The sequence below is a fragment of the Rhinolophus sinicus genome, linkage group LG17 (genome assembly GCF_036562045.2).
Source record: "Rhinolophus sinicus isolate RSC01 linkage group LG17, ASM3656204v1, whole genome shotgun sequence".
Taxonomy (NCBI): Eukaryota; Metazoa; Chordata; class Mammalia; order Chiroptera; family Rhinolophidae; genus Rhinolophus; species Rhinolophus sinicus.
In genome coordinates, this window is record NC_133766.1 from 5802844 (window position 1) to 5829857 (window position 27014).

Sequence of the window (27014 nt, forward strand, 5' to 3'; positions counted from 1 at the left end):
GGTTATTTTTTTCTTCTTCTTCAAAGTTAATGATTTACATCTTTCTGACTCTCTTACTGTAACAACAGCGGTGAGTTTCCCTTGTTTAGTCACCAGAGAGCTTGTGAGTGTTGACACAGCCAACTGCTGACTTTTAGTTTGTACAATCCTGAGGGAAAATTAGAAAAATTGTTGTGGTTAAAAACAAATGGAAGAGAATTATATAATTTCCTTCCAGATGTATGTAAATCTAAGCGGACCCTGGAATGAAGAAAGCAAGAAACTGGTACCACTCCCATTTGGACAAACAGGAGCCCATTGAATGCTGGGCACGTCACTGTCTATTATGGGTCCTAATAATTCAAGACAATAGAAGAAACTATTTCCTTCAGGGATGACCCTGGGTTCTGGTTTCACACTGGGCGTGGGCCTCATAGAAATGGCTATGAAGATCCACAGATCAGCGAGGGCATAACCCATGTGCATCAAATGCATGGGTCTCCGGAAAGTTGCGGGCATTTACTTCCAGAAGGAAATCACTATTCATTTCACCAAAAGAAATGCCAGTTTGGGCTTTCCTTTGCTTTCTAAAGGTTTCACTCCTCAAAACTTTGCTTTTTAAAATTTTTTATATTGTTGAAGAAAATTTGAAAAGCAAACACAGTTTTTAATCAGGTCTTTTCATTCATCAGGCTGGAAGAGCTCTGTGAGTCGAGAGCAGCAAAACCTAGTGAAATATGGATTATTACCATTGATATCATAGTCGCTATTGACAGGGAGAAATGTGAGCTACATCAGTGACCACAGCTCGGGGACGGGCACTTAGTTAAAGCAGTTTGAATACATTGAAAATAACATTAGTGAAATAATGGTGGGTGCATTTTTTGCGGTGACGGCCAGTGGGACTCTAGACGCTAGGAAACGACTCTTTCCTTGGGGCTCTATTTGTCCTCCCTTCCTTCCATCTTTAGAGTGGGCTTAGTCATAGGCCATGTTCTACGTTTGCCTGGATCTTAATTTATTGTTAAATGTTCTTTCTTTGAGGGAGAGATAGGGGCCAAATGGAAAGGTAATATTGAATATTGTGTCATATTACAGGAAGGCATGATTTAAGATGCTGTGAGTCCTGCACTGAAAATCTTCCGAAAAGGATAAAGTTTTCACTTGGCTTGGAGGTGGCCAGATATGAACACTGAAGTGATTCCCAAACACTGTGTGGGCTCTAAAGGAAACCACTGCATTCAAATCCCACCTCTAAATATACTTAGCACTATGACCACAGACAAGTTATTGAACTTCTTTAAGCCTTAATTTCCGTTATTTGTAAGTCTGAGTAATACCAGTACTTGCCTGTTGTGAGTCTTGCAACATGTAAGCACTAAAAATGGTGCCTGGACAGAGTACATACTCAAAACCAGTTAGCTATATATATATATACCCTTCCCTCGGTGTTCTAGGAAACTCAGAGTTGTCCTGATATCATTCTCAGGATTCTTCTGTAGATTCTTCATAGCAGGAGGTACGGAGATGGTTTATAAACAATCCAAGTCTTTTGGGTGGAGGGGCAAGGCTTGGTTTGGAGCAGCTATTGATCTTTTCAGTGAAAGGAACTTCCAGGGCAAAGCGCAATCTCTGGATGTCTAGAAAAGCTGAGAATGGCACCGCTGCAGAACCCTCTGGAGGAGAGGAAATAGGTAGCACTATGAGGAAGGCACCTTCTTCAGGCCACGTAGTTCTACCTTCCCAGGGCCTCCCTGACCACCATGTTTTTGAATCATAGTTTCTTGCCTCCTTCTTTCTATCACCCCTGAGCTCTCAGCCTCTCATTCCTTGATGTATTTTTTTTTTCCCATCATACTCATTATCTTCTAACCTATTCTCTACTTTTCTTACCTGTGTGTTCATTATTTCAGGTCCGTCCGTCTTTGCTTGAAGTTATTACACAATGGCAGAGAAGTGTGTCTGTTCTGTTCACAGATGTATCTCCAAAGCCTAGAATAGTCCCTGGTGCATAGTAGGGCCTCCCTAAATATTTGTGAAACAAATGAAGGAATGAAGGAATGAATGATTCATTGGATGAATGGAACAGGGAGACGTAGACTGGTTTAACAGGATCCCTCACTTTCTAATTACTGGGACCACTCATGCTTCCAAAGCCCACCCTGACACAGTAGCTCAGAGAGAGAGAAAGGAAAGAACCGAAATAAAGAGAAATGAAAGGTGAATGGAAGATCTGTTCCCTAATGCTTTTCATTTCATTTGAAAACTGTTGGTTGAATGTAAGCCCTTGAGGAAAATGCTTGCATCTCAGCTTTCCCTTTCCCCAGCTTCTAGACAAAGCGGTGTAAAAAGGACTGTGGCAAATCTCTGTTTGCTGCCAGCACCCAAAGATATGTATAAATTCCTGTGGGAAACAAACCTGAGGGCAAAACTCCTCTCAGCCACACCTCTTCCTCTGGGTGGAGATTGGTGTACGTGGTGTAAGGCTCCCCACCACATTGAACAGAAGTGTGTGGGCACCTCTGCAGGACACGCTCAATCCTCAGAGTCTTGCCTTATGCTTGATTCATTGATTCTGTCAATCTGTCAGTGGGTTTCAACTGTAGTTTCATTTGTGGTGAGGATTGGTAAGAAAGCCTAGGGTACTTTGGTCTAGTTGTTCCCAGAAGGTAGGCCCTACCCACCACTAACCAGTGGAAGACCCACAGCCACGAAACAGTCCTTTATAAGCTTTGTGGCTCTCAAGTAACCAACAAACTAACTAACCCTTCATCTGTCTAGCTAAGTGACTAATAAATAAAGCACTTTTGACAGCCAGAATTGAGCTGTACACCGTAACAATTCAAAGCTGTGCATATTTTTTTGACCGTTGTTAACTCCAGGGTCATACATAAACTAGCCCCTGATAACCTCTGCAGCCCAATTTCCTTCTAGGCTCTAGATTACTAGGAGCGCACGCCCAAATTCACACACACACACACACACACACACACACACAGCCGTTTGTAAGCCTTTCATTGACTTGCCCTCTTCTTAGAATGCTTTCTTTTCCTGCCAGCCTATCTAACAATCCTTGGATCTCCTCATGACCTGGCTTAATTTCTCCCTGGTCCATGGTTTCATTCTGGGCAACTCTGGTTTCTCTTACCTTCCCCTCCTCTGAACAACACTTATGCCCACATCCGAGAGTCTTGCCCTGCTCCAGTCTGTAGCCGGAAAATGATGACTCACCAGCTCGGTGATGGTGGACAAGTCACTGTGTATCTCTGTTTCTTTTTCCTTCTTTGTTTCTCCTCCTTGACACCAGTTTCCTCCGCTTCAGTGTGATGCTAGAATAATTGTGCTGAAACAGAAAAGTGATCATGTCATCGCTTATCTTAAAAAGCTTCTGTTTTCCCCCTATTGCCTATGGGATAGAATCCAAACAGTTTTAGCTTAGCGGTCAAGACTCTTCAAATCCCAACCCTCCTTTCTACATTCTCCCCCTGATAACAGGCCCCCTATATTTTGCTCTTTGAAATGTCGCTTTGTTCTCTGGAAACCACAGGCCTCTTTATATGCAGCCCCCGCTCCTCGTGATAACTTTCCTCCCATCTTTAACTATTCACCTTTTAGAACTCCAGTTCAAAAGTCGCCTTCTTGATATGTCTACACCACTTTGTTCGTATCTTACAATTACAGTTAACAGGTATCTCTCTAATACGAGTTAACATAGCACTTCATTTATCAGGTATTTATTAGACATCTATTATGTTTCAGGGATCAGTGCTCGATGCTAGAGACACTGAGATGAAAAATATCTTTAAAAACTCAAGGGACTCTCAGTCAAGTGGAGAAAAGTGACAAGTAATGAATAATCACGATGTCATGAGATAAACGCAACGCTGAGCATATGTGTAGGATGCTGTAACATCTATTTTGAAGGCAAGATGAGGAAGTTAGGCAAGTTTTGACGGATGAAATAATTATTAATGTGTCTGTTTCCCAATTCAACTTTGAACTCCACAAGGGCAAAAACTACTATGTCTTAATCATTTTTCTGTCCCTTGTGACTAGCAGTGTACCTAGAACATGGGATTATTGGATTAATTAATTAATTAATATGTAAATAAAGGAGGCTGGCCTCCAGGGGCTTGAAGTAACTTTCAAACTCTAAGACCATGAAACTCTAAGGCCTATGAAATAACTTGGTGAGAAACATAAAGGAGCAAGGGGGGGGGGGAAGATGTCATCCAGTAAAACTAATGAAAATCTTCCCCACTCCTCTCAAGGAAGCAGATGGGGTGACATGAGACCTCCGGATTGTCTAGTCCTAACTTTCAGTTTACAGGAAATACAGGATTAGAGCCACAAAACATCACCACAAGGACACACGGAGACAAATCTAGACTACGAAACATTCTACAAGTCAACTTAGTGGGTCCCGTCTAAAAGCCAATTTCATGAAAACAAAACCAAACTAAAATGGTGTGGAACTGTTGGAAATTGAAGGAAATTATATTCTACTGAAGACATTTTAGAGAAAACTGGGAGCGATTTGAATATTCATTAGATACTAAGAAATTACTGTTAACATTTTTAGGTAGACTCATGCTATTGTTTATGTAGGAGGATGTTTTTATGTGAGGAAATACCAGCAGAATAAGTTAGGATTCAGGAGAGAGAAAGAGAGAGAGAGAAATAGATAAGTAAATTTTCCAAAATGTGAGCAATCGTATCTCGATTATATATCTAATAGTGTTTGCCTAACTAGTCTATCATCTTTTTGGTATATTTGAAATTTTTTCAAAATTAAAATATGAGCTAGAAGAAGAAAAATCAATGACACTTCTTATTACAAAAAATGTAAAGGAAAAAAATCAGGTATCCAACCCACAGCCCCAGACTAATCCACTGAGTTTTAGAATGCAGTCACTCTGTCAGCCCAAGTTCAAACCTCTGACAATCCTTCTGGCATTAAGTAGAAATGATAGTTTTTTGGTGAGCACTGTATTAAGCCAGTGCTGTGGAGATTCGAACAGGTAAACGGTGAGGCCTGAATTACAAAGATACACATACCTCCAATTCCGATTATGGGAAAGGTAAATAGGTTTTGTAGGAAGTCCCAGCATGTATGTGTGCAGTTTGCCCATATTATATGCTGAATATATGTGTTATACAGTATTTCCTATTGGTTAAACTTGTCCATACAACTTTGTGAAAGAGTACTTACCCTAAAATTTAGAAATTCCTAGGACTCCTGGAAAACTATGGAGGCAAGAGAAACCAGTCTGCAATATTCTCAAGAAAACAATCAATTCCCTTGGGAAAGTTACAGACACGTGTTTGAGTGCTATTTAATCTGTGCTGCTGGCACCTGAGAAAAGTGAAGTATGCTTCATGGGAATTCAGTGGTGGGCCCCAAATGTCTTGTGTGTTCCGCTGAGAAGGTGAATTGTGTATGGTAGCAAAGCAGGTGTGCCCTCAGGATTTCTTGTCCTGGGAATGAAGAGTTGTAAGGATGAACTTCCCATGGCTCCCTGTTGCATGCCAGGGGAGATTCCACTGTGGAATGCTGGGCCTGGCTTTGCAAAAATGGGTGTTGGAAACTCCACCCCCACTGAAAGTCCCCAAACTCACTGCTAACTGGACATATCCTCCACAACTGAGGATTTCTAAGCCTGCCCAGCTCTGTCAGTGTTCCATTAAGCCAGGGAACACACACTCCATTTGGAAAGAGTCAGGGAAATTACCGACAAGGACTTTCTCACTTTCTCACATCGAAAATGTTTGTCCTTTATTACCATTCTGTCCTGAGAAAGCGGAAGGTCAATACATTCCTTTGAAGTTGGAGTGTTCAAGGAAAGAAATTAATGCTGACACAGTCAATCCAACCCAGGAAATCAGTTCCTTCTCATGCAAGCTAATCCTCCTTCCGTTTTGAATATACTATGAAGGTCAAATATTTGGAATTTACATGTATAGAAAAGTCAAATGTATAAGCTTCTGGTTCTCAGGGATTTTTGTATTTTAAGGCTCTTTTGGCCCCCAGTTCTATAACTAGTTGACAAGTATGAGTTGTTTTAAACAACTCAATTGTCCTTAGTCCCTTAGAATAGGGAACAGACCTCATGGAGAGACCTTTACCCTGCACACTTAGGCCAGTTTTCGTGATGGTTATTAGTCTGACCTGCCATTTGTCTCTGACAGCCAGCTCCCTCATTTGAAATTTGAGAATTGGCTAGACTTCCAAGAACTTCCCTGGACCCCTACCCCTCCCAGGGGAAACAACATTCCAATTTATCCAAATAGCTTCATTTGATGATACGGTGGCCAAGTAAGAACAATGGCCCCTTGGAGACTCCTCAGCTTTGTGGCACTTAGAGAGGAAAAAATGAATCACCGGGTTGAGGTCACCAAGAGTTTGTCCTCCAAAATGAAATGTCTTTTACTTCGACCTCTCTAACCCTAACCCTAACCCCAAGCTTCTGCCGGATCCCAATTCACTACCTTCGAGCAGAGTTTGTCTTTCTTCGTTTTCATAGCTTCCTCTAATTCCTTTAGTCTCATTTCCTGCTTCACAAGTGATAGATGGAGTTTTCTTCTACTATTTTAAAATGTTGTATATTCTCTTTTTTCTTATAAGATCTATACTTATGTTCATATGCCCTTATTGGTTGTTTAATGTATCGATACTTTTATCTCGCCTTAAAAAATACTGTTTTGTCACCATACATAGGTATCCATGTTCTAAATTTTAGTTCTGGATTAGATGCTTCTCTTTTTGCTTTTCTTTAGTTCTAGATTTTCTTTTAAAGAGAACAATACACTTCCCCAAGATATGTGATCACCTGTATTTTCTCATCTCTTTTAGCACCTCCTGGATATGTTTTTTCTTATTTAGAACTTTCTCCAAAAGCATATTCAATGTAGCACCTTTATAGGGTATGCCTGAGGCTGCGTAGGCCTAAGAATACATTTTTTATTGAGCCATTTTTTTAATGAAAAATGTAAGTTGATATAAATTCTTAGTTCCATGTTCTTTTCCTTCAGTGCTTTAACAATAGAATTTCATTATCTTTGTGTATCCGCTATTGCTGTGGATAAGTCTGCCCACTTCCTCGAGGGAGAACTCATGCTTTCCCCTTTGAGCCTGATATGTCTCGGAGCTCTTTGTCCCCTCAACCAGACTGGGCTGCCAGTAAGACCCATGTTATCAGCCACTTACAACCAAGCTTTGCTCTCACACGAATCTCTCCACCTATATTAAATGGCTATTTGGACTTCAGCTAAATATTGTACTGATGTAGGCTCTTGGTATGTGAAAGTTTAAGCTTGTCCAAACAAGCTCAGGTGAGAGAACGTGATGGGCAGAGACTGCTAATGAGATGCCAGGAAACAGCCTATATGGTTCACATCCAATGCACTGTGGCAAAGCTAGTGTGTACATGCTAATAGGGGCAGAGTCATAGCTAAGACAAACACTCTTGATTCCTAGTTCAATTTTCTCCCGCAGGCCACTCTCAAGACTCAGACTGTGGTGATACACGAAAGACACACTTTTCAGGATGTCTTGTTTCCCTACAAGGATTGGGGATGGCGTGATGCAAGTCAGTGACTACTGTCAATAACTTATGGTAGGAAGGCCTAGGACTATAGCCGAAGTACTATTGATTCATTCATTCATAGATTCATTCATTCATGTACCCATTTAAAGCACTCTTGAGCCCTTGATACATGCTAAGCCCTGTGCCCACTATATACCAGGAATAGAAAGCTTGACCATATGGAACTGACCAAATGGTGGGGGAAATAGGTTTTAGTCAAGGAGTCTCGCAGGTAAATGCAAGATCATATTCCAGAGGAGCCCTCTGAAGGAGAGAGTATTCTGCTCTCTCTTCTTCAAACATAGAAGAAGGATGTGGTCAGGGGGTCAGGGAAAGTTGCCTTGTGGAGGTGATGCCCTGAAGGATGAGCAGGAATGAAATAGACAAAGATGAGGAGGGTAGAGTGTTTTAGTCAGAGGTCACAGCATGTGAAAAGAGGCTATGGTAGGAGGGATGTCCTGTGGGAGTCCATGGGACAGAAAAAAAGACCAGTGTGACCAAAGCACAGAACAAACCAGGGAACATCATATGACTCAAGGATGGAGAAGTGGGCGGGTGTCAGAATGTGTGGGGCCTCCTCAGCCGTGGTGGGGATTTTGGTCTTTAGCCCGGGGCAAGAGAAAGCTTTGACGTTTTCAAGCCTGGGTGTGGAGGTCCTGTGATCAGTGTCCCATGTGAAATATTTTCCTTTGGCCCTACCAGGGAGGACACAGCATTACTGTGGGAAACGATCATTCCTTGCAGCAACTGAAAAACACTTCCAAGAATTGATACCGTGCGACAATCATGTATTTAAGTGAAAGCAAGTCTGTCTCACATGCAGCAGTTTAGCCGGCTTTGGGATAGTACTGTCCATGTTTACCAGCACAAAGGACATTTCCTTTCCCCACTTCATTTTTACAATTTTGGAAACTTATAATTATGCTGATTTCTAGAATTGATCAACCCATCTGCTATCAGGTGGAGAGAGCTCTGAGCAGGCCTTTTCAAAATAGGTTTCCTGGTTAGTCACCTGTAAACAGATGGCATTGTTTCTGATGAGTGTTCTCAGACTTGAGCATACATCATAATTGCTTAGAGGACTTGTTAAAATATAGTCTGCCGGACCCCACTCTCAGAGCTTCTGATTCGGTAGGTCCAGGTTGGGGACCAATAATTTGCCTTTTTAACAGGTTCCCAGGTGATGCTAATGATGTTGCTCCAGGAACCCCACTTTGAGAACCACTGCCCCATTTAATGCATTAGATCCCAACTGTGGCTACACATTAAAATCACCTGGAAAGCTTTAATAATACTACCTTGGGGGGTCCCCAGACCAAATTAATCACCATATTTCCGGTGGTGAGCCTAACATCTACGCATTAGATTCAGAAACACTGGTCCGGTACCTTAGACATTTAATATTAAGTCTTAAGTTCCATTACTTCATCTCTCTTTTCTCTTTATTTCCAGCTGACTCCTTAAGGCCTAGCCATAGAGAAATTTGGAGCTTTTCAACAGAAATAACTTTGAGATGCATACTATTTATAAAAAGTTTATCTGATGTTTTTTATGTGTGCAACTGTTTACACATTTATTTACAAAATAGGATCATACCATTCATGTTGTATTTTAATGTTTTCTAATATGTTTTTCCACTCATCAGTATACCTTGAACAAATTTTCACCTTTCTGCAGCAATGAATATACTCTTTAAAGCATCATTTTAATACTAATCTATTATCCTTTTGTGTAAATAGCACAATCTCTGAAAACGTTCTAATGACATCCTTTAAAATTTCTAGAATTACTGAGTAAATAAAATTCACATTTTAAGACTTTTGGTACATATTGCCAATTTGCTTTCCAGTAAAATGTATACAAATTTATATGCTCATATATAAGTCTCCATTTCCCCACCCTTTAACCAACCTTTTAAAAATTATCATTCAATTTATTTTTTTAATTTAGTGCTTGAAAAATTAGAATATATTATTTGAAATAATTTTGACAAGGTTATGAGTTTATCTTGAAAAGGCCTGCTAGCCAACATCCATTCACTTCTCAGTCAGCCTAGTTAATGAAAACCGACAGTATCTGCTGCTGTAAGCATGATTTTTGATCCCTAAATTACCATTTCTGTGCACATACTGTGGCACTGGTTGGCACTGAGGGCCATGTACCCTTTTAATTGTCTCTATCGTCCTCCTGTCTTCTACTGTCAGAATGAATGTCTTTAAATTCATGGTCCCCAAAAGACACTATGGGCTAGATTGGTGCGGGGTGTGTGTGTGTGTGTGTGTGTGTGTGTGTGTGTGTGTGTGTGTGTCTGTGTCTGTTGAAGTTATGACTCATGTCCTAATAGGTAAACAGCGTTGGCTTCTGTAACCCGGTGCTGATGAAACCTCAACGACCTAATTTCCCGCAGCACATACTGCAGTCAGGAGGGCAGGGTTCCCTGACCACCCTCTTCACTTCTTGCCCCAGTTTCTTCTTCCCACAAAATGAACAGCTTTTTCCCTGCCCTGCCAGCTGCTCCCACGGCCAGTTTCCACCCCCTCTGGGTACATACCTGCTCCAGGGGAGAGAAGACTGCCCTTCCTACGTGCCCTTGGCGCAGCCAAGAGCGTAGGCGGGAGGCAGTCTGGTTGGTCCCGCAGCCTCCTTGCCCCGTCCCAGAGCTCCAGTCCACCCCGCTCTTGCCATATCGCACTGTTGAGGACCACGCAAGGAAGCTTCATGTGGCTCCGGGTGTGTTCTTTGGCAAGGAAAGGTGTAGCTCTGGAAGTTGCCTTGGCTTCCAGGGGGGAAGGTCTTGCTCTGTGCTGTGTCATTAGCTGTTTCCAAATCAACACAAAGGGAAAGGCTCCTAGCGAGGGCAAGCTGAACTGCAGCCTCAGCACAAGTGCAGCGGTTCACTTGGGTGTAGGAACATTCTCGTGTATGTTATCTTTACACCAGCTCACCTGACAACATGGAAAGGATGCCATTCAAGCTAAAGAGATTTTTATACTTCTTTCATTTATGGAGAAACTTCCGTGATGGAATAATCCAGGATTTGTGTGGGCACACCCCCTTGCTTTCTACCGGAAATGCACCTTCTCAGCGCAGACATGGTGCTTTGTTTCATAAAATGTCAGAGAGGAGTTGGTCCCAATTTCCCATCTCCATATGGACACATGTTCCAGGTTCTTTGATCTTCAAGGGAGTCATTCCTTAAGTTTACCCTAAATCTCTTTTGCTGTCCTTTGTCTCTTGGCTGCCATACCACGATAATCGAAAGAGTCAGCCAAAATCATAGGCCGACATCTAAAAAAAGAGATCAACACTCAAAGACTCTCATCTGAACACCAGTTTGCAGGAAAGCAGCATCCCTCACAGGTACCATGGAAGGACTTTGGATGGGATAGTCTCTAATTCCCTTCCTACTCGAAGATGCTGTGCTTAGTAAGTTCATGTCAGTGTTGGAGGAAGACATGAAAAAGTTGTCCCCTACTCTCTTTTCCAAATTCTCCTTCCAAAATCTTCTTTTAATGAATATATGACTTCCATATAATGATGTGCACAGATTTAAGTATATAGCATGACTCTGACCAAAATTAGAATAACACCAGTTCTCAAGAGAGGGTTTCTAATGTCCTTTTCTGGTCACTATCTCCCCAGAGGTAATAGCTTTGTTCCAGTCTATCACCACCGATGAATTTTGCCTGTTTTTGAATGTTATTTTAATCGAATTGTGCAGTGTACATTCTTTTGTGTTTAGCTTTTCTATTGCAATGTCATTTCTGTGAGACTCATCTATATACTGAGTGATAACAGTAAGTTTGTCCTTTTTCATTTCTTATCTTCCATTTCATGAACACACCACACTTCATTTGTCCATTCTATGGATGGCTGTTTAGATTGTTTCCAATTTTTTGCTGTTGTGAATAAGGTTGCTATGAACATTCTTATATGTGTTTTGTTGCACTCATGTCTATTGGATGTATAGCCAGGAGTGGAATGGTTGGTTTCTAGGGTCATAGTTAGCTTAGAAGATACTGCCAGTTAATTTTCCAAAGTGGTTTTACCAGTTTACATAGCCACCAATGATGCAAATCTCCATATACTCACCAACACTTTACGTTGTGGTCCTTTTACTTTAATCCAACCTTGTTGGAATATACTGGTCCCTCATTATGGTGTTAATTTGCATTGTCTTGAAGATGAATGATGTTGAAACTTTTCATATGCTTCTCCCATTATTTCTTAAGTACTGCAACCAGGCTTTTACCTCCATCACTCCCATGAAAGTGCTCTTGTCAAGTAACAAATGGCCTCCATGTTGGAAAATCAGCTCTTAGTTGTCATCTCATCCTCTTGGTCTCCAAAACCACTCAGGCCTTGTTTCCTCCTACCTCACTGGCCATTCTTTCTCAGTCTTTTCTTTTGCCAGTTCTTCCTAATCTCCCAGCATTTCAACACAGAAGTGCCTTAATCAAAACCCCATCCCTCCTCTTACCCTAACCCCCACTCCCTTCCTCTACTTTATTTTTCTTCATGCCAATTATGACCATTAACAATAATATATAATATGCCAATGTATTTATCATTTCACCTTTAGTATAATAAGCCCCATGAGGGCAGGAATTTTTGTCTCCTTTGTTCCTGACATAGTCCCTATACCTAGAACATTCCCTGTCACATAGCAAGAGCTCACTAAATATTTTATGAATATTTAAATGATTGATTGAATGAATGAGACAGTAGGGGAAACAATGGTAAGAAGCAATGGAAAATACATTCTCCCAAGAAATAGTTAATGAGTGACTATTACAGACATAGCCATATTTGGACCTAAACACTCTGGACTTTATATGACTTGCTGTGAACAAGGGTATATGACTTGCATCACTACAGTTCAAGTTTCAAAGTCAGGAGCCTTTGATTTTATGAGTTGCACGTGGGTGGAAAGGAATCAAATCCTTAAAACCACCTGGCTTTGTTTTTTGTGGCAAGTGTCAAGATCCCTCAAAAGAAAGCACCCAAAATAACTTTGTAATCAGTTTACACCACAATGTAAACTGAGGAAGGGTGTGGTTTGGCAGCACTGACATCACATTACTTGATCCAGTTCTACTGGAAGCTCCCTTGGAACTCAACAGCTATTGACCTGGCAGCTAAGGTGTAGCTGGATCCGACTGCCAATCTGGACTAAACTCTAAGGCTTGTAATAAAGGTAGTTGGCAGGGTAGACGAAAATGTTTGTGTCCAGGACAAATATTCAAGCTGAAAAGTTGCCACAACGAAAGGCCAAAGTCAGCAAGTTTGATAATTTCTGTAAAAAAAAAAAAAAAAAAAAAAATCCCTGGGCTTAGACCAAAGACCAAAGAAGACCAAGGGAGTAGGTAGTAAGTAGGTGGGTGATACAGGCCCATGGCAGGTCAGTAACAAGGTGGGAGGCACGCAGAGTGTTTGGTGGCATTTAATGTTCATTTTGGGTTCTGGGACCTATAGCCTGGATCTCCTGAAGACATTTGTGGTATCAGGTGCCATATTGGCTGGATACCACCTACAGAAACATGTTTCAAAATTCTTGAACTGGAGACCTCAAGCTGAAGACCAAGAACAGAATAAAGTGATGTGGAAGTCTTTGCTGTTAGAGCTAGAGAGTGTTTCCAAAATAGGCTGTGTTTCTTCTTCAGAGCTTTGACCACTGTCCACATTTTTCAAAGGTGATACCGTGTTTCCCCGAAAATAAGACCTAGCCGGCCCATCAGCTCTAATGCATCTTTTGGAGCAAAAATTAATATAAGCTTCGGTTTTATATTATATAAGACCCGGTCTTATAGTAAAATAAGACCGGTTCTTATGTTAGATAAGATCCAATCTTATAGTAAAATAAGACCGGTTCTTATACTAATTTTTACTCCAAAAGACGCGTTTGAGCTGATTGTCCGGCTAGGTCTTATTTTCAGGGAAACACAGTAGAAGTGGGCTGGCTGTCCCAATCCTCTTCCTCTAAAAGTAAAAAAAGACATTTGGGGAAAGAAAAGAAAAACTACATAAATTGTTCTATTCTTGAGTTACTATTACTGACTATATTTTGCCTCTTATGATGGATGTGTATGTAGTGCTTTTATTCTTCCTTCTAGATTATAATTACAAGAAGAATGTAGTTTACCCCTCTCCAATAAGTCTACCTTTGTACCGCTATCTCCACCTACTCCAGTGCCTTGAACCTGGCAGGAACCAAATAAATACTGTCACTTGGAATTAAATTTCCCTCAATGTGTGAGAAGTCACGTTACCCTTAGGCCGTATTGAAACACTCCTGCAATGGGATTGTCTCCCTTCCACCACTTGCACAACTGGACCAAACTGGTTTGTCCACACTTCCTGCCTGAGTAACACAGGTGAACCTTTGCTGACCTTAAATATTTGTCACAATCTGTTAGGACCCCTACATCCCCCACACGATTAGTGGAAGTAAATACACTTGGGTTTATTCATTGATCACTAGGCTTGGAAATATTTGCGTAGTAAACATGGCCAGAGTATGTCCTATGAAACTCAAACATCTCTCTTAATCATTAAAAACAGTCTGCTTTGAAAACAAATAAACATTCCGATGCATTCTGGTTAATCATTTACTACATTTAGTTCAAACTAGTCAATTCCTTTTAAAGTCATGGAGGAGTACAACTGAAAACCGTCATGTCATGGAGCCCAACTGGAACAGTCACTTCTCCCATTTCTTGGCAGTGCGTCAGCGGTGATATGTTCATGGCCTGTTTGAGGGGAAAGCCTTGGCTAAAAGCCTGCGTAGAGTTTCATTGCTGCCCCCAGCAGTAATTACCAACATGCTTATGATGGCTGATACTGTCTGTTGGAGGATAATTTGTTTTCCTTCCTGCTTATAATTGTTTTCTTCCTTAAAGACATAGTTTTTTAAATTGCTCACAACTATATTTTGCCAAAGATATTTGATAAGATATGGGAAAGAAGGAGAAGCAGGTAGAAAGGAAGTTTGGACTATTAAGAAAACGCTTTAATATAACAGAATCTCACCTTGTCAGGAAACGATTGACGAAACTGATATGGAATGAGTTTGCCCTACTTTGGAATTTAATAACTGAAGCTTTTTCTCACATAGTTTTCTTGGGATCTTTTTTTTTTTTTTTCTTCTGTTGTATAGACTAAGCAGTACCATTTTTGTTAAACTCTAAGGATGAACACAGTGACAGTTAACTTTATGTGTTGACTTGGCTAGGCCATACGACTGAGCTATTCGGTCAAACACCAGTCTCAATGTCCCTGTGAAGTTCTGTTTTAAATGAGATTAGTGTTCAAATCGGTAGACTTGGAGTAAAGCACATTCTCCTCCATACTGTGGGTGGGTTTCATCTAATCAGTGGAAGGCCTTACGAGAAAAAGACTGACCTCTCCCCATGAAGGGTTTCTGCCTCCAGACTGCTTTTGGACTTGAGCTGTAACATCAACTCCTTTCTGGGTCTCCAGCCTTCTGGCCTGCCCTGCAGAATTCAGACTTTCCAGGCCCACAATCACATCAGCCAGTTACATAAAATAAATTTCTCTCAGTCCATAGATGGAGAGGAGAGAGAGAGAGAGAGAGAGAGAGAGAGAGAGAGAGAGAGAGAGAGAGAAATACAGAGATACACACATTTTATTAGTTCTGATTCTTTGGAGAACCCTGACTAATACAAATACATACCAAAAATGTTAGCGTTGGGCTTCTTGGGGCCAACAATACAGGTATTCAGTGCAAGTCAAAGATCGAATAAACTTTGGGATGCTCAGAAGCCATTGCCTTGATTCTGAAAGGGAATGCTAGTCTCCCAAGTATTGTTTCCTGACATGACACTTTCCTTGAGGAAGTTTCCTTTGGAGCCATTTCTTTTCAGAAAAACAGTTTGGAGCTGTTTCATTACAGACAGTTTCTCAGATTGCCTTACAGTTAGATCTACATCGACCGGAATTCAATCTACAGTACTAGTTACTACACATTGAAAGCTACTATGTGCCTGGTACTTTCCATACATCCACTGTTGTTCTTACTATAGCCCTGCAAGTAAGAAGTAAGCCCTGTAATATTATACTCGTTTTATAGGTGAAGAAATTATCCAAGTAAACACTGTGCCCGAAGAGATGCCTCAATCAACATTGAAAGGTTAAAGAATACCACCGTGATAAATTACTAATTAACCCTTAATCAGTAAGCATTGATTGGACATGCTATGTTCAGTGAATCCATACTGTATTGCATTATGAAGCTCAAAGACAGATCAGCAGAGATATATTTTAGAAAGACTTTATAAAACCCAAAAAGATGTCAACTCTCAATTTTTCAAAAACATTAATTCATCAGAGCACCATCCCCCCAACCCTGAACTGAAATTCTAGTTCAGTTATAATTATTTTTCCAGCTCCCACCTTACCAAACACCTCCAGTCTCTTACCCAACTGCCTGGTTGATATCTCCACTTGGCTGTATAACATAGTAAGGCTCAGAATTAACATGTCCCTGGTTTCATTCCTTCCTTTACACGCTGATTCTGATCGAGCAGCAAGTCCTCCAAGGATGTATCCAGAATCAGAGCACAACTAACTGTTGCTACTGGTAGAATCTTAACCGAGACCACCATCATCACTCTCCAGGACTGACATAAGAGCCTCCTAATGGGTCTCCTATTCTGGTTCCCCACCCCTAGAAGCCAGAATGACCTCTCAAAGCGTAAATTAGACCCTATCGCTCCCCTCCCCCACTTAACACAAGACTCTGCATTTGTAATAAAATCTAAACTCCTTCTCAGAGCCTATAAGGTTTTACATAATATAACCCCTGCCTTCCTTTTGATTCTCAGCTTTGATCACTCTCCACCTTGTGTGCTGTGTTTCAGCCACACTGGCTTTATTTCTATCTCCATATACGTCAGTCTGTTTCCTGATTCACTTGGTTCCCTCTTCCTAGAACACTCTTCCCATCTCTCATCCTAGAGCAGCCACCACTGCCAAAACGTACACTCCCATTCCCACTCTCGCTCTCTTTCTCCCATTGTTACTTTTCTTCCTTTTTCCTCCCTGGCGCTTAATGTTTTATGAAATTATCTCATTAATTTACTCATTTACATGTTTTGTGTCTGTCTGATCCCATGTGAATCTTAGGGGGTTTACTAGTCTTGTTCACAGTTCTGAGAACAGTACCTGGACAAGGAGTTGGTCTTTGGGATACTTTGGATAAATGAATGAACGTCCTAGAATGTTTCTCCCGAGCATTCATTGCTTCACTTGACATGTCAAAGTCACTTGTGATCTCTGACCAACATTTGCCTCTTTATGGTAAATGGGCCCCAATTTGTTACCTAACTTTTCTGGTACTTCTGCACTCAATTTCTTCAATGTGGGTGTAACCACATTTTTATTAGATTTTAAACAAATATATTTATTTATTTATTAAGATATTAAACAAAAAACAAGAAAATATTTTAAAAATTATGTGTGGGAAGGATGTTTGTTTTTATAACACTTAAGAAAAAAGAACACCCGTCTGCTTGAGTGTGGGTGTCTTTCCACTTATGTCAGAAGCAGCACCTATTTCCTTGTAAAATTCATTAGGTGAACAATTTGGTTTAAGTTCCTGAAAAGTCACCTATCTTTGGTACCAAAAATGGGAAAACAGATGCAACTTACATTAAGCATTGCATAAGTTTACATTCTACTAGGAGTTTTCAAACCTTTTCCAAATGAACTGTGAACCAAGAACATACCACAACATTTTAAGGATGTTTCTGCCTGGTGACCAAATATTCCATTAATTTGGTTGGAATTTAGTCGATCTTGCTATGTTTAGTCTCCACAATAATCATTTAAAAATGTGACTGTACTTGGACAAAACCCATTGACATGCCTGGAAATTGTGATCTTTTATAGATAAGACAAATTTATTTCATCTTGCATTGGGTTTGTTTTTCCCCCTTTCATAACTCTCATAACTCTTATTCAACAATTTTAATTATATCACTACCACTCCAATAATGGTTCTTTCAACCTGTTGGTCTGCATTTCTTTCTTTCTTCTTTTTTTTTCCTTTTTTTTTTTTTCGAATTGACATGTACTCTCAGTTAAGGATCTAGAGTTTGAGAAGACTCCTAAAGGGCAAGAAGATAAAATTGGGCAGCCCCTTCTGACGGGACATTCTGTGATTCCATCCTGTGCTTCTACCTGGCGGTGAAAATACCCATGTCAATAGGTAGATAGGTAGATAGATAGATAGATAGATATAGGTAGGTAGGTAGGTAGGTAGGTAGGTAGGTAGACAGACAGACAGACAGACAGACAGACAGACAGACAGACAGACATTTGAGTTCATCATACTCCTCAGACTGCAGAATGCCCATTATCGTCATAGGTCCATGCTATTCTTTCGCTTAATTTATTTCATTCCTTTTTATTGCTTTTCCTGTTCTTATTCTCCACTCCTGCACCCCACATCATAGACAAGTATTCTAATGTGTTTAATCTGTATTTGTTCGTGTGTATTTGTTCTTACAAAAGACCCATTTTATGTGCATGCATTTTAAATGTATGCAAATAGATTGTTTATAGATGTCACTCCTGTTTCTGTCTTGTCTTTCTTTTTAAAGAGAGACCATAAGCTTTCTTAGCATCCATTTATGGAGCTGTGTGTGAATGTCTTTGGGTGGATTATCTAGAAGTATGATTGCTGGATCGCAAATATGAGGATGTTTATTTGGACTAAGTACTGCTAGAGTGACCTCTGTACCAGCCTCTACTCTCTGGGAAGGGTGACCCGTATCTCCATCAACACTTGGCGGTGTCCAGCTTTCTCTCTCTCTCTCTCTCTCTCTCTCTCTCTCTTTGCCAGTTTAACAAATATAAAGTGATGTTTCATTGTTGCATTGTTGGTTAATTTGCATTTTTCTGATTACTGATGAGTTTGAGAAGCTTTTTATATGCTTATTAGCTTTTTGGATGTCCTCTTCTGTAAATTGCCCAATCATATGCTTAGCCCATATTTTGATTGGGGATTCCTGTCTTGTTGATTTTCTTATGTTCCTTAAATTAAATCTTAATCTTTTGTGGTTTTAAATATTTAAACATCTTCTACCAATTTGTAAGCTGTCTGTAAACTTTGTCTATGATGTCCTCTACTGAACAAAAAGATTTAATTATGATATAATCAAATTACTCAATTGTTTTGCTAATGATTTGTGAGATTATTTTTGGAGGAGGCATTGTTTAAGATTTTTCTATACCTCCAGGTCACAAAAATATTCTTTTATATTTTCTGGTATAAAATGTATAGATTTGGTTTCAGCATTGGTTCTAAATCCATCTGCAATTCGCCATTTGCATTTACTATTGAAAAAGGGATACAGTTTTATTATTCCACATATTACAACCTGCTTTTTTTAACACCATCCACTAAACCACCTGCTCTTTCCACAAGTGGTTTTCAGGACGTCCTTTGCTGTATGTGCATGGGTCTGTCACACCACGGTCTTGAAACTATTTTCACTACTATGATTTTTTTTTTTTTTTAGTATTCTTAATCACTAATAGGGTAAGCCTTGTCTCTATAGTCTTATTTTTCTGAGATGTTAGAATTTTTTTTTAGTTTCTTCGAAGATCCAGATTAAAGTTTTATTGTGTTTACACTGAATTTATAGGTAAATGTGGACTGAATTGGTTTCTTTAGAATGTTAAGTCCTCATATCCAAGATAATAAAATGTCTCTCCATTTGTTCAAGTCACCCTCTAGAAATCTTGTATTTTCTTGGGAAAGTTAACTTCTGATGACTTTTATGTTGTGATTGAGAGAGAGAGAGAGAGAGAGAGATCTTTTACATTACATTTTCTATTTGATTACCACTGATGAAAAAACATGCTCTTATTATTACAAAGTAATCTCGAATCCAGCAAACAGATTGAACTCTTGATAGTTCTAGAGTTGGTCTCTAACTCTGTTGATTTTTCAAGATCAATAACCATCACTTGCAAATTATGTGTTTTATCTCTTTTCTTCCCATTCTTGAATTTATTTATTTTTCTTTCCAGGTAGCATCCACCAGCATGTCTGTGTGAAATAGTAACAATGTATCCTTATCTTATTTCCTGTCTTTAAAGGAATGCATCTAAGTTTTCATCATTAACCACAATGTTTGTTCTAGTTTTGGGGTATACAACCTTTAGTAAGCTAAGGAATTTCCCGATTATTCCTAGTTTTCTAAGATTTTTTTAAAACTATAAATAAATGTTGAATTATCCGTACTTGCTTTTGGAATCAAGACCACACTAGGCTCATAAAATGAGTTAGGTCATATTACTTCTTTCCTATTATCTGGAACAACATATCTAAGTTGGAAATTAAATGGAAAATCAGGGTTCCTTTCCAGTATGTGCAGTCTATGCCTTTCGGAAACATTTTTATTACATTTCCAGCCAGATTTGTCTTGTTCAAATTCAACACTGGTTCTTTTGTTTGGCATCTATTCAGGCATCTTTTCAGCCATCGTTTCACACAAACCAAGAGAACTCTTATTACTAAAGGAGGAATTTACTCCCCTTGTTGCTTAAACCTACATTCAGCTCTCAATGTGTGGAATCAGTGGAGAGGGATTCTAAAGCCATCTCTTAATGAGGGAATTTTTTTTCCCCGGCTTCTTTGTTGCCCATGAGCGTAATTACCCCAAAGGCCAAAGACAAGAGATGGAGGTGAGCATGCTAGAAGAAGGAGTTTGGTAAGTTGTGTTGGCAAAACGCCTTCAATGACAAAGATGGCCTGAGTGTTTCCCTCAGCTTGGCTAAACTTTAGATAGGCTTCCTCCTAACTCTGGGCCCGGATTTCCCTTTTCTTAGAGAATTTACTCTAGGAAACTTGAAATTGTAAAACTTTGAGATGTGAATCTTTCCCAAAGCTTCTTGCTCGGTTTATAACTCAGAAATGTCTTTCTGGAGGAATGGGATCAATCCCTTTGAAATGCAGTTAAGGCAGAAATCACCTAGTCTCTGCAAGGGGGCGGAGCCTGCCTTCCATGGGTGCCTTTTCCTGGTTGCATAACTACCTTGTGTCATCAAGATCTGAGAAGTTTGTCTTCACTTTGGATGAAGCCAACTAGAAGCACAGCTGGCCTGTGACTCCCCCAAACGTCCTCTACATCTTCTCCATTAGTTGCCCTGACTGCTTCAAATCCCTCCAGTCCTTTGTCTCAGTGGAGTCGACTTCAGGCTGATTCCTGACGTCTCTGCCCTATAGCTTTGAATACCATCTTCCTTGCCTGTTTAACTTTGCGTGGTGCGTTTGTGCTTTGACAGAACCAAGGATGTCTGGCTGGGAACTGTGGAAGTGTGTGAGTTAGGCATTCTGAATTGCCTGGTGCCTTATTAAGACCAGGAGGACAGACTTAGTTCTTAGGGTCCCCTGAAGAACAAGGGGCAGGTAATTGACTCTGATGATTGAGTTTCTAGTTTTAAGTCAGGTTTTCCCTCCGTTGAACAGTCTAATCAACTCTATGTCAGCGTCACTATAGAGAGCCTCTAAATTGTATTAAAATGGCAAACTCCAACTCTTCCCCAATGCTGTCCCAAGTTGGCCTGGGAGGGAAGCTTCGTGGAACTTTGGGATAATAAATGCACCTGTGGGTGGTGAAACAGCAGCTTTCACTTCTCTCTGATGACATATATTGCCTCCAAAAAGATGTTTCTGATTTAAATGTCCTTTACTTCCACTTCACTGACAGCAATCAAAAACTATCTTGGAAAAGAGGTTATATATGGCAGAGGGTGTGCATGAAAAAGAGAAATGGAGGCATCTCCAATTTCTCCCCAGCCTGGAATATTCTCACTTATCTCCAGCTATCCAGCCTCACAGTCACTAGGGGAATCCCTACTCCTCTTTGCAAAATCACTTCAAATAGTTTCTCTTCCAAAAGCTTTCTTAGAAACTCTACACCTGACCCCAAGCCACCCGTATAGACCTCTATCGCTTCATTGCCTACTGTATTGCACTTACTGCTCTTGTAGGTCTGTCTCCATGAGTCAGGATCGATGTCTTATGTAGCTCTGTACCCTGAGCACCAACCATAGTGTTTGACACACAACAGATACTCAGTAACATTGCTGAGTGATAGATTTATTTCATATCCTCATTTTCAACCTGAAGAACAATTAGGATTGAGGTATGTGCCCAGGATTTCATAACTGGGCTGATGTTACAAAGTTCCCTGCCCATGACTGTTGCTCTGTCCAGGAGCAGGTGCATAACACAAGTCAACATTCTATGTGCAAGTCTATCATTACACCCATATGGCCCCATAGAAAACTGCTCCTGCTCAGCAGTTAGTGGGAAGCTGAGAGTAGTAAGTCCCAAGTCGCCCTCCAGTCACATAAAAGCAAAATGGATATGACGGACCTTCATTCAGGAAGGTAGCATGTTTTGAGTTATTTCACCATTGGTGATGCGGGTTTGGCCTGATGGAGGTAACTTGTGGAACAATTATCTGGGTGAAGACAGAAGTCAAAAGGCAGAGACATTTTGCTCATTGAGTGCCATTCTCTTTCCCCTATTGTTTCCCCCAGGAAACACCATGAACCAGCTGGATCTTAGCATGGTACTCACAAGGCAAAAATTAAGATTTAGGACTCCTTAAAAGTTTTGTTTTTCTATTTCTTGTCTGCTGTCAGTCCATTGCTAGATCAGGAATTCTCATCCCCAAATATTTGCTAAGTGATCACCTACATGACCCAGGCATTCATAACACAAAGAACTATACAGTGTGATCTCTGCTCTGTCAAAGCGGAGAAATCCATAAGAAAGATCAAGGAATGGAGAGACCATTCCTCTCTCTACTTCCAGAAATGCTGGTCTTCCAGATTTCTTCTTTTGATAATATCCAGGATCCAGTTTGCAAGAATTTCCAGATTTCTCTTTGTGATCATTGAGTTTGTGGAAAGAATCCCAAAGTTAGTTGGATTTCAACAGTTCTGAAGACAAAGCTTCCCATGTAGATTCTCGCTCCAAAAGGCCATGATAAAGCCTGTTAAATCCCAAATCTGTACTATCCATGTGGTGAAATGAAGTCAAATCTTCTTTCCCATGCGCTTTTGTGAATTGGACTCCATCTCTCATGTGTCAATCAGAAGTTAAATGAGGTTGTGTGTGCTGATTGACAGTGACGTTGAGGTGAATTTGGGAGTGTCTAGCTTTAGCTCACAGCTGCCATGTGATCTCCTGATGCTTTCTCTTCTTAAGTTGACCTCCACCCCTTTCTTCTACCTTCCAGGCAATTGCTATTGACACCACAGCAGAAGTGTGAAAGGGAGGGGTGAGGCTGAAGAAAGAGTTTCTTTAGGTCATTGCCAGCCCTGCTGAGGCAATAAGTCAGGATAGGTTTCTTAATCCTGAAAGAGCTTGATCATGACAGTTGCCCACACTTGTCTCAGGGAGCTAGACCTTGGCTGGAACTCAGCATCATTCCTTGCAATGGCTCATAATGTTCCCAGAGAAAGAGAGGCTGTGGTAGAGCAGATCAGTCCTGTTGGTTAGAGGGAAAACAACCCAGAATGTATGTTTAAATACTGTGCCCATAAAATTCCCATAGTCTCTTGTTTCGATGAGTTTTAATGAGTGGCTGCATACAAAAGAACTTAGAAAAATATTAAGCCTATTTATGGAAGGTGGTATTACTTTTATCCTGTTTACTTTACAATCCAGTGTTGTCATTAATTCTCAGTATAAAAATTGTATTTGTCCCACATCACCGGTGGGAAAACAAAGAGAGAAAATTTTAACAACACGTTGAGGGTCAAGTGTGTGATGATTTTCTCCTTGTTCCCTATCTCTGACTCCCATGCCATCGCATGCTCATTCGACAACTATTTAGTGAGCCCTGACTCTGTACAAAGCACTGATATTTTAGTAAATAGTATAATATTTACCAGTTGAGTCTGATCTTGTGGTTACATGGTAATTTTTTTTCTTTTCATTTTCCCATTGAGAATCACCTCAGACACTTCCAAATAGAAAGCTAAGAAATGTTTTCCCAGTCACATAACAAGTTAGAAAAGATTTGGAATTGAAACCTGCCCCCCTTGACTCCTCTCTCGACCAGGTCTTTCTGCTGCTAAATGTGATCATAAATCATTAAACCTATTTAGCTTTTCTAAAAACTGCATCCACATTAACAGATTTGGATATAATTTTTGTTTGTTTCTTTTTATCATCTTCCATACCTTTTTTCTGCTTTTCTTTCAGGTAAAACAGATTTGTAATTAAAATTTGTCAGCAAATTTTTAAAATCCTAATTTATTTGATTCACAAGCTCAGCAGATATATCTTATAAATGGACTCACAGTCTTATTCCTGCCCCTTTAAAATCCAATTGTTGAAAATTAATATAAAGCAAAAACTTAACATTAAACTTCAAAAATGGCAGCTTGCATTTACTTTGATATCATTCCATGGAGAAGTCGTAACCATTCTCTGACATTAAAGATTCACTATGGTACATACAGTACTTCACAGGTTAAAGAATACTTAGACACATCTCACATGAGAACATCATATAACCCTTCGAGGATGAAAGCCAAAGCAGGATTAGTGTTCCCTATTTTATAAGAGATTAAACAGATGGGGAGAGTTTAGTGACTGATGATCTAAGATCACATAAGTTCTATTTGGCAAATTCAAGTCTTCTTGTTCTACTAATGCATTTTCCAAGAACAACTCTTCTTTGAGCAAAACTGAACTTGCTTACATATCCCATGTGATGCGGAGAAAAGCCGTTTCACACACCATTTTCTCATCATTGAAACACACTTGGCCAACCAGGAACAAAAGGGACACGTCCAGAAAGTTTGTTCTTTGCGATCCGCTCACTCTCCTTCGTTCTTTCCTCTCCACCTGGCTTCCTCTTCTCCCCTGCTGGCACCCTTTGGGCTTCTGCTTGCTTCATGCCTTTGCACCCATCGAAAAAGAAAAAGAAGCATTTCAAAGATCAACATGTTATGCTTCTGGCAGCACAAAGGAACAGTTGGTAAGGACAACCCTGTGTGTCCCTAAGGAGGTAGCTCTATTTTTCCCTTTGGAGGAATTGTTGCACGTGAGTATCTGTGTGTGTGTGTGTGTGTGCGCGCGCGTGTGTCGAGAGGCAGGTTGAAGAAGCAGAAGCATGAGTTGAAGGATGTTCCTAATAGCCAAGAAAAATTATAAGCTTTATGTACTATTTCTACCACTAAAAAACTCAGCCAGCCATGTATTCATTCACTCAACATGTGTCAATACAACAATTTAGCGAATACCTACTCTGTATCTGTTCTATGTTTTAGGGATCCCGTAGGGCTAGCCCAGGCTGTTGGGCTAGACAGACATAATGCGTAAGTGCAGCGGAGAGCGAATCTATTTTGAGGAAGATTTAATTGGTAATCAGCTGGGTAAGGGTGTGTGGAAGAGGAAGGATTCAGGAATAGTGCTTGACTTTCTTGCATGGATTTTCAGGCTGAAAGGTTTTTTGGTTAACCCAAAGGAGGAATCCAAGAGGAGAGAAATATTGAAAGCGGGTAGGTAAGTTCATTGAGGGAACTTTTTAATTTAAGATTTCTGTGGCAACTCCTTATGGAGATATCCAGAGTAGTTACATAGTTCAGGTGCTTAGGACAAAGATCTGGGCAGGGGATCCAGATTTGGGTGTCATCACTATACAGATAAGCTAGAAGCTTTCGATGTGGGGGTGATTACCCAGGGAAAGTGTGAGGAGTGAGAGGAGAAGATGACCAAGGCCTGAACTCTGGGGATTGATAGCACTGAAAAGGTGGGTCTGTGATGTGAACTCGAAAGGAGATGTTGGAGAGACGGGCGAGGAATCATGGCCAAGTAGGGCCCCAGAAGCCAAGCTATTGAAAGGGAGGAAGTAGTCAGTGGTCTAAAATACCTCAGAGGGGTCCAGCAAGGTCAAGGCTATTAAGTGTCCTTTATGTGACTGTCCTTCGGTGACTGTCGCCTGAGCACTTTCAAGGGAGTGCAGAAGCCAGGAAGGCAAAACTTTGTAGACAGAGTAAATGAGAGTCAATACTACAAATGCACGTTTTTAGTATTTTCACATAGGATATTGGTTATTTGTAGAATTTTGCTGCATGTTGTACCTCTTGGAGAGTATAGCAAGCAGGATTTTACAGAAAATACTTCATCTTTTATTGTGAGCTCTGTACATTTAACATGGGAAATATCTTGTGTACAGGGATACGTCGTAGGCGATCTCAGAAACCCAAAAGACACAACCTCCAGAATTATCTAGTTACTATATATATATATATAAAACCTGTTCTTCACTGTCTTACATACCACATGGCTCTTATTCAGGCTAAGTGCTTTAATTCTGATCAAATATATTAGTCCCCGCCTAATCCACAGGAGATACGTTCCAAGACCCCCAGTAAACGCCTGAAATAGTGGCTAGTTACTAAACACTACACATACTATGTTTTTTCCGATACAGACATTCCTATGATACATTTCAATTTGTAAATGAGGCACAGTCAGAGATTAACAATAACTAATGATAAAATAGAACAATCATTACGATATGCTGTAATAAAAGTTATGTGAATGTGGTACTTCTCTCTTAGAGTATCTTACGTGCTGTCCTCATTCTTGTGGTGATTTGAGAGGATACTGCAATGCTTCTGTGATGACGTGAAGTGAGGTAGAGACACTGGACAAAGAAATGATTCACATCCTGAGCGGGAACGAGCAGGATGGTGCAATTTCATTATGTTACACGGAACAGTGAGAAATTGAAAATGTGTGAATTATTTCCCACTTAATAATTCTGAACCATGGTTGAAATATTTTCCGTCACCACAGAGAAAGCAAAACCATAGACGGTGGATGGTGAAGAACAGTTTTTATAGATATATATATATAGTAACTAGATAATTCTTTTGGGTTTCTGAGATCGCCTACGATGTATCCCTGTACACAAGATATTTCCCATGTTAAATGTACAGAGCTCACAATAAAAGATTAAATATTTTTTGTAAAATCTTGCTTGCTATACTCTCCAAGAGGTACAACATGCAGCAAAATTCTACAAATAACCAATATCCTATGTGGATAAAGGGGGCTGCTGTAGTAATAGTTTAGAAGTCAGAGAGATTGTTTACAATGATGATTTGCTATCTTTGGTTCCAAGTTCACTGGGACTGAGAATAAGATTAAGATTTGCAGTTATGTGTCTTATTAACCCCCTAAGAGATCTCGTGTGTATATGTCACACAACCACAGAATTAGATATTATAGTTAAAACGGTAGATATAGATATATAGATACAGATATAGATATAGATAGATATAGGTATGCCTTTATATGTATATAAATAACAATATTTTTAGGATACTTTAAATAACTTTGGCTCTAACATAAAATGAATGAAAAGTCAAGAAAAGAGAAAAAGA

The 27014-nt window shown here is 40.1% G+C and overlaps 1 long non-coding RNA gene across 2 annotated transcripts in view; it reads left to right on the forward strand.

Annotated features, from left to right (window-relative positions):
• The window catches only part of LOC141569361 (uncharacterized), a 366511-nt gene that overhangs the window by 181170 nt on the left and 158327 nt on the right, over window positions 1–27014 (forward strand). The window lies entirely within an intron of this gene.